The sequence below is a fragment of the Larus michahellis genome, chromosome 2, assembly GCF_964199755.1.
Source record: "Larus michahellis chromosome 2, bLarMic1.1, whole genome shotgun sequence".
NCBI classification, from domain to species: Eukaryota; Metazoa; Chordata; class Aves; order Charadriiformes; family Laridae; genus Larus; species Larus michahellis.
In genome coordinates, this window is record NC_133897.1 from 13,618,418 (window position 1) to 13,626,639 (window position 8,222).

Below are 8,222 nucleotides of genomic sequence, written 5' to 3' on the forward strand. Positions count from 1 at the left end.
TAATTTTCACAGAGACTGAATCTTTTGATTTCTTCCAAAATTGCCAACCCATCCATTTTCTCCTAGAAAGGTGATTAAAGATTCCTAAAGATTCCAAGAATGAAGACTATAAATTCTTCTGTCCTATAAAATCCTCAGTTAATGAGAGAATTTTACAAAAGCCAGCTTCCTTTTTTGCCTACCTAACAACTTTCCTCAACTTTGCAAAAGCCCTTCAGATTTGAAAAATCTGGATTAAGTGAGGTCAGTATTTTATCCCACCCAGGGGTTAGGATAAGGTTTTGTTTTAACATGCACAAGATTGACAAATAGATTGTAGGGAAAATGTATACAGGCAAACGTGAGGAGTAAAACAAAGGCTGCAGTAGAGGAGATCTCTCTTTATATGTGGAATGGGAAGGGGAACACCTCCACATAGTGAAGTAAATCTGGAGGCTCATCCAAAAATTAAGGCTTAGTTCTTTCCCCCAAAGGTTCTTTCACTGAAGGATCAATCAAATGAAAAATGTGGAGGTATGTTGTTAAAAAAAAAAAAAAAAAAAACAAAACCAACATTTCACTTTAGGGAAAACAGATTTTGAAAATAAGGAACTTAAAAACCTTTTTCAAACTTAATTTGTTGACTCCTTTTAAAACCTAATTTGCTGTGAATGAGTCACGGACTTTTGAGTCAATTAAGTCTATTTCCTGTGTTGAGCAATTTACCATATACACCTACTGAAAAGCTATTTTTATTCCATGGGTACCATCCATCAGCAATCTAATTATGGCCAGCTACCACATAGCCAGATTTCTTTACCCACATGATTCCATGATCCCTGTCTCAGAGGTAAATAGCTCTGGTATTGTTGGTATTATTTTCAAATAATAAAATAAATAAAATACTCATCAGAAAGAACAACCAGAAACCATGCAGAAGGCAGTTTGTAATATACAGTTTGTGATGAAATCCTTCTAATGGAAAAATCCTATTGTGATCAATAAGGTTGAAGCCATTTTAAATAGGATTAATTAAACTTTTGGGAAGTTTTGCAATCAGAAACTGCAAGCTGCATTGTATTATAAATGTATGACTAGATGAGATTATTTTATTTTTAGTATTTAAAAATACTGTTTCTGGGGTTAAACTGTTACATAAGTGTATCAAATAAAAGTTCTGCTTTTAGATCAAGACCATCAAAATGGAGAGTGTATATGAGTCTGTCTCTCTAATCAGCTAGATTTTTTTACGTGGCTAAATTTTTAGCTCATACAGTATAACATCACAATGCAATAAGATAAAAGATAAAGACTGATAAAAGTTGATATGTCTTTATCCAAGATTTGGTCTTTGCATAATAAATAAATGCCAATACTGAAAAATCCAGAAGTCTTTCCACATACAAAATTGTGGTTTAATGTCAAGGAGAATTCTCACTTAACTGAACAGCATTGGTACTTATTTTTTATTCTGTAGTATAAAACATGTAATAATGCATATGCTAGTTTAAAGAATGTTGCTTAAAAATCTCTCTGTAAAATCACCTATTTTTTCCTTGTTATTAGGAGGGAAAACATTGATTCCCCATGAAAGGTTTTAATGAGTCGCAAAGTTTCTTTAATGTATGATTTAACAGAATTGGATCTACACTTTTAATGCTGTCTCCATAACATATGAAATAAAAAGCCTTTTGAAAAGACTTATGAATCATAAAAGAACTATATTAGGCTATTGTGATCTGTGATGAGCCAGTATTTTCCACGTAATAATGTACACCTCTGATAACAACATAAGAACCAATCAAAATATCATTTGGTGGGTGGACTGACAGCAATAGGTCACGATGAAGATTATACTAGAAAATGTCCCCACATAGGTGTTCATTTCATTTGATTTTATTTGCACATGCCTATTATATTTCAAAGAAAATTAATTATACAGTACTGAAAAGCAGGGCTAACAAAATGCTATAGAAAGAAATAACTATCTCACAGCTTGTTATGTGCTAACACCACCACGCTACAGTTTAGACTCTTAGTTTTCTGGCAGTACAACTTAAAATTATTCTATATTTTCACCTATGTAACTGGGGTTTTTTTTTGTAAAACATATATAGAAGAAACATATATGCTTCCTAATCAATTTTACAATTGTATCATTTAGATGTCTATCTATCACCTACTATATTAAAAAGATATTAAATTCTTTATAATTTTAAATTAGCAACTAGGCCGTTTCTATAACTCAGAATTCATAAGGTTGTTCCTATTATGTATAAATCTGCGTGCACTTCTATAGACCTTTTCTCTTTCTGTTTCAAATATATCTATCTATATCTAATATATCTATCAAAGTCTATCATGTTTTTACCTTAGCTTCTCATGTGCATTTGCAAATAGGACATACAGTACCAACATGTAGCAAACAACGCCTGATTTGGTCTATATTGTTTGAACAGAAAAGGAAGGTGGAATTTTTGTATGTTTTTATTCAGCATAAAGTTTATTTTCACTGGCACAAAGGGATTTTTACATCCATTTCTCAGACAACGTAAAAAGTCTTACAGCCTGCATTAGTAACATTACACCGTGTGCTATTTCAAAAGAGCAAATAAAAGGCCTTTTGAGAAAGGGTCTTGTTATTCTACCGCAATTCTGTAATGGTAGAACAAAAATACTTTGTGTGTTTCAACATATCTGATACTACTGAAGGAAATTGTTCAAAAAAAAATCATCCTCAAGTTTTTGTCTTAGCACTCCCAAACATGCTCTTTCAAATAAGAGGCAAAATACCTGTCTGCACATGCTGGATGAGATTAAATCAGTGTGTAAGCCCCAAATGCTCCAAAACATCTTAGTCGCTAAAAAACCCTCATTGACGAAATAGTCATAATCAAATAATTAAATAATTATAAGTGGAAGCCTCCCTCCTGTTCTCCTTTCCCATCTCTGTCTTCCCAAACCAAATGAAAAAAAGAACTCAGGAAAAAATCTAGCTGGAAGTGTGCAGGATGTTTTATAGTGCTCAGTGCTGTTTATGTCAAGATAAACTGTGAAGGCAGGAAGGATAATGAAAGTAGCACCTCTGCAGAGCTAGAACACGATGAACAAGATAAAGGTAAGCTCACTGCACAAGTTGTTGAATTCTTAATCAGCGTGTTTTGTATCCTGTGGTTGGTCTCTGGATAGATGTATGCTATCCTTACCGTTCAGTAACGTACGTAGTATTTCTTTTCTCACAAAATTGTTGGAAAGCCTAAACACTTTAAACCTGGCATCAAGCTGAATTATACACCAGGTGAATTGCTCTCACCTAGCCAATTCTGTCTTGCTCTTTTAAGATATATTTTACATTTTCAAAATAAATATATATCAAGCCATGGGTTCATCCTGCTAGCAGCTTCCATCCACCACCCAGTAAACACTGACATACAGTTTTGGTTGAAACTTCACAAAACTACTCATATGTTAAAAATAGAGTCCACAGTGAAGGATTTTCACTGAATCAAAGAAAAATACTCACCATGTTGAAAGACTGTATTTACATCCTCTCTAGGCTGATGGCCTTATTTCAAGGACTCTTTTTTTCTTTTTACCTTAACTCTAGATGAGCTAAGCTGTTGCTTTTAAAAGCTGTCTTTGTGCAAATGACAGCAGAAGTCCACGGTTCCTGGGATCTTTCATTCAACCTGCATTGCAACTCTCTTCTTAAATGCATTTCACTTTCAGCTTAATATGAACATTAACTGAACACCTCCTTTCAGATCTTTGCAGCATCAGACAAATCTGAGGATAGCCATAAAACCTTTCCTCAGATTTATGCTGAATCTCTAACTGATCGTAGTTAAAAATAGCTACAATCATTTCTTTTATACATTTTATGTTACATCAATGTATCTCTTAAAGAAAATCACACACGCTTGGATATATAAAGAAAAAGATAGTCTTCCTGTTGAACATCTTATCCATAAATATTATCCTTTTAAACTAATAGAAATATGGTCTATGAATGAAGGCTCATAACCCTTCTTTTTCACTCATGACCAAGCTGCCTTTTATGTGCTTGATCCAGTGCTATTGCATGGCAGTGGCAAAGCTCTGTTTAATGTTATAGTTGCAAGATCACAGCTCAGACCTCTAGAACAAATTTTCTTCTTATATATGAAGCAAGTGAAAGAGGAAAAGAAATGGCAGTTTTAAGGACCAAATTACATTTCAGGAAACTTTTCTTTCTGTTATCAACCAAACCAAAAAATGAAGTCATTTCGTGTCTCAGTTCACCAGTTTTTAAAATGTGTTGCTAATATGGATTCACACCTTTAGAGTTAGATTTTGTAAAGCTAGATTGAGACCTTCTACAACAATTTAACTGCATATGTGCTTTAAAAATTACTGAAATATTAGAGGAGATTCTGATTGGTAAAAAATCTGGCACAGCATTACAGTGAAGACCCTAACTGGATAATATTTACCTCAAGTAAGACCCAAGAGCTTCAGCTAAGACTGGGATACATAATGCCTATCACTGTGACAGGCAGAAAAAGACTGAGATTGGAATTGCTTTTGGGATGTGTTTTCTCCCCATATATATATAGAAACCTACCTATAGAAAGCTGCCTACTTTCAAATAAAAAGGGTCTATTCCTAACATCACAGAGTTTATGCCGTTTATTTTTAACTTCAGAAAAAAGTATGAGCACTCTCTAGAAGTCAGCATCCTTAGTCAAAGCACCCTGTTAACTGAAATTATGAACAGGTGATGATAATTAACAATTATCATCTGTAAAGAATTGGCTGGGGTATTCACATTGCAGGTCCCAATTCCCCTTGATTGCAAGCTGCTAGGAAATTACACCGATTTTTTTTTTTAATTCTTTTTAGCAACAAAATTTTATCATTGATAGTATGGTGAAGGATCCTTAAATCTTAACTAAGCAAGGCCAGATTTTACAATTACCATGAAATGCACAGACTTTCAAGAATGCTTAGAATCTATCAGTTGCAATCCCTTTCCCTTTTCAGCAGAAGCTGAACACTTCTCAAAAATTGTCTATTTTTTTATAAGAATTAAATATTTATTAGTTTACAAAATGGAAGTTTCTGAGTTTCTTTAATTTGGTCTGAGTTTATAAACAATTCCTATTGATATCTTCACTTTGGATAGGCATCAAGCTTTGTATTTAGTATGTTCTGAACACATGCATAGCAAACAAAAGGAGGAACCTTGATTCATAAAAGAATAAATGCTTCAAAATCTTTTCGGCATAGAAGGATAATTGACCTCTACTTAACACCAGATACATGTAGAAAATATTTACATTTTATATGGAAACAATACTGAAGGACTAACCAATGCAAATGTAGTGGATATTGATAAGACAGTGATTGACAAGACCTACAATAGGAAATAAATAAATTTATATCTTGCAAAACCTGTTACCTTCTTCCTGCTCTTGGAACTGCAGGTGCAACTAGTCACACAAGCTGTCATGGTAAAAGTGCCATTCTTGACCAAGAAGAACAAGTGCAGAGATTACTGTCATCTCTCTTTCAGACACACTAAGGAACAGTGGTGACCCAGTTAAGAACTTGATCACCCCTTCAGGAGAGGAGAATTCAGTTCACAAACTTACTTCTGTGATCTTGAGAAAACACTCAAGTTGGAGATCTTTAGAAGTGCTTAAGGATCAACTTAAGTATGGCTGGTTTCCACTAGAAAATCTATATTCAGTTTGGCTGTCTATAAAATGGGTTTCCTTTTGTATGTTGACTTACAAGTTCTTTGGAGAAATTCTCCTTTACCACGTGGCTAGAAGGCATTTGGTATAACATGTTTACAGTATCAGCCAGGGCATTAAATACCACAGCTGTACAAACTGTGTTGCAAACTATAAAACATACACAAAATTGCTCTTTTAAGCAAACTTCTTATCAGTTATAAACGTTGTACAGCTAAAAACAGCTCAAATTGACCGCTCATCCTTGTGCAAAGTGAAATCCTTGCAATTAGTTGAAAAGACACCCTTAAAAATGGCAACTATTGTTGTCATAGATGAAGCGAAGAACCCTCTGTATTGTAAAATTCTTCAATAGTCAAAATATGATGAACACATATATCAGAGATGTGAGATTGATATTGTTCCCTGTGGGGTTATTTATGGATGGTGGAAGTTGAAGGGACTTCAAAATAATAAAAAGTCCTGCCTCATGTTGAATGCCAAAAAGGAGTGTTGTACGTTAACTCTGGCCAGCAGCTCAGCCCCACACAGCCGCCCGCTCACTACCCTCGCAGACGGATGGGGGAGAGAATTGGAAGGGAAAATGTAAGAAAACTCATGGGTAGAGATAAAGACAGTTTAATAGGTAAGACAAAAGCTGTGCATGCAAGCAAAGTGGAATAAGGAATTCATTCCCTGCTTCCCATCAGCAGGCAGGTGTTCCGCCACCTCCAGGAAAGCAGGGCTCCATCACACGTAACAATTACTTGGGAAGACAAACTCCATAACTCCAAACATCCCCCACTTTGCCCCTTCTTCCCCCAGCTTTTATTGCTGAGCACAGTGTATATGGTATGTGATATCCGTTTGGTCAGCTGTCGCCTCCCAACCTCTTGGGCTCCCCCAGCCTACTCGCTGGCAGGGCAGCGTGAGAAGCAGAGAAGGCCCTGAAACTGTGTAAGCACTGCTCAACAATAGCTAAAAATCAGTGTGTTATCAACACCGTTTTGGTCACAAATGCAAAGCATAGAACCATATGAGCTGCCATGAAGAAAAATAACTATCCCAGCCAGATGCAGTACACATACTTAACCTTCTTCAAAAATAGACTGAAACATTAGTTCCTCTCTTGAAGTCTGGTATGCACATGCAGTTTCATTAAGGAAAGGAAATATTAAATTAATAATTTATGCATAATATAATGTATTTTTCCAAGTTTCCATTTATATTCTTTTGTTGAAATGACCCTAGAATGACAATGGGGTGATTCTACCTTAATTTGAAATTAATTTTCCCAGATGACTGATTTCTGCAACAAAGCACAGACATGGACTATTTGCAAACAGTTTGTACATAAGTTGTCTGAAAACCTGGACAACTTTGCTTACATAAAGCAGAGTTTCTTTTCATACCTTCTTACAGCATCTTCAGCTTCCATTAAGATATACTGTAAAGAAATGAGTTAGAGAAGGAATTGCAGGAGAAGTCAATGGCCTGTAGTTGAATCACAACCCATTAATTCACAATTCAGGGAGTCTTCTTGGCATTCAGGAACTAAAGTGTTTTGGATAGTTGCATTTTTTTCTCAAAATTATGTGAAGTTATATCTTAAGATAATTTTTTTTACTGATTCATTTTGAGCAGACACCAGAGAAGAACAGGTAATGAAAGAGAGGGATGAGAATTAGGAGAGTTATCAACCAAAAATACAGAGGGCGTATGAAGATGATATGGCTGTAGACAAAAGGAGAGGGGGACATTCAGCACATAAAGGTTGACATCATTGGCAAATCATACAGTAGACAGTTGTATAAAATTTACCTGCCCACCAGTGATACAACCAGTTTGATTCAGTAGAGGTATCTGCAGTATGGCTTGTACACATGAACTACTCGCAATAGACTCCTTTCAGAGTTACTACTATTAACCTGGTGACTCTCAACTTGCAGATTAGGAACCCCTCACTTTAGATGCTGACATGTAGGTGCCTGCATAAGTGCTGGATATGCAATTCAGAAAATAGAACCTAGAGTGCTGTTCAGTAGACCAGATATAATTGTCTGCCTTGGAGTGAGAATGGCTCATTAGACACCATAGACTCCACTGATTGCATTGACTAGGTGTCCAATGACTGTAACGGGAGCTTGGATCTTTTACTCACTTATAGAGAGACCTGAATTCGTGTGCATTAAGTGGAAAGAGTCCCACATATGAAATCTAGGACACAACTCATTTCATCCTAAAGAAAACATCAAACCAGGTCTAGCAAAACAATGCTCTGAATCGCCTGATTTTCTGTGTTGACTATATAGCGAGTCTAAGTGATGGTTAGCTCAGATGACCAGAGATATGAGACAAATTCTTCCTTGATTGATTAGCCTGAACTTTAAATAGAGATTTTTAAACCAATTCTTGTTTTTTCTACTTTTCATACCCATCTTACTATACTTTGAGTGGGGGGCTGTTCAAGTTCCGATTCTTACACTCCACAAGAGGTTTAAATTGTCCAGATTTATACTGTAGTAT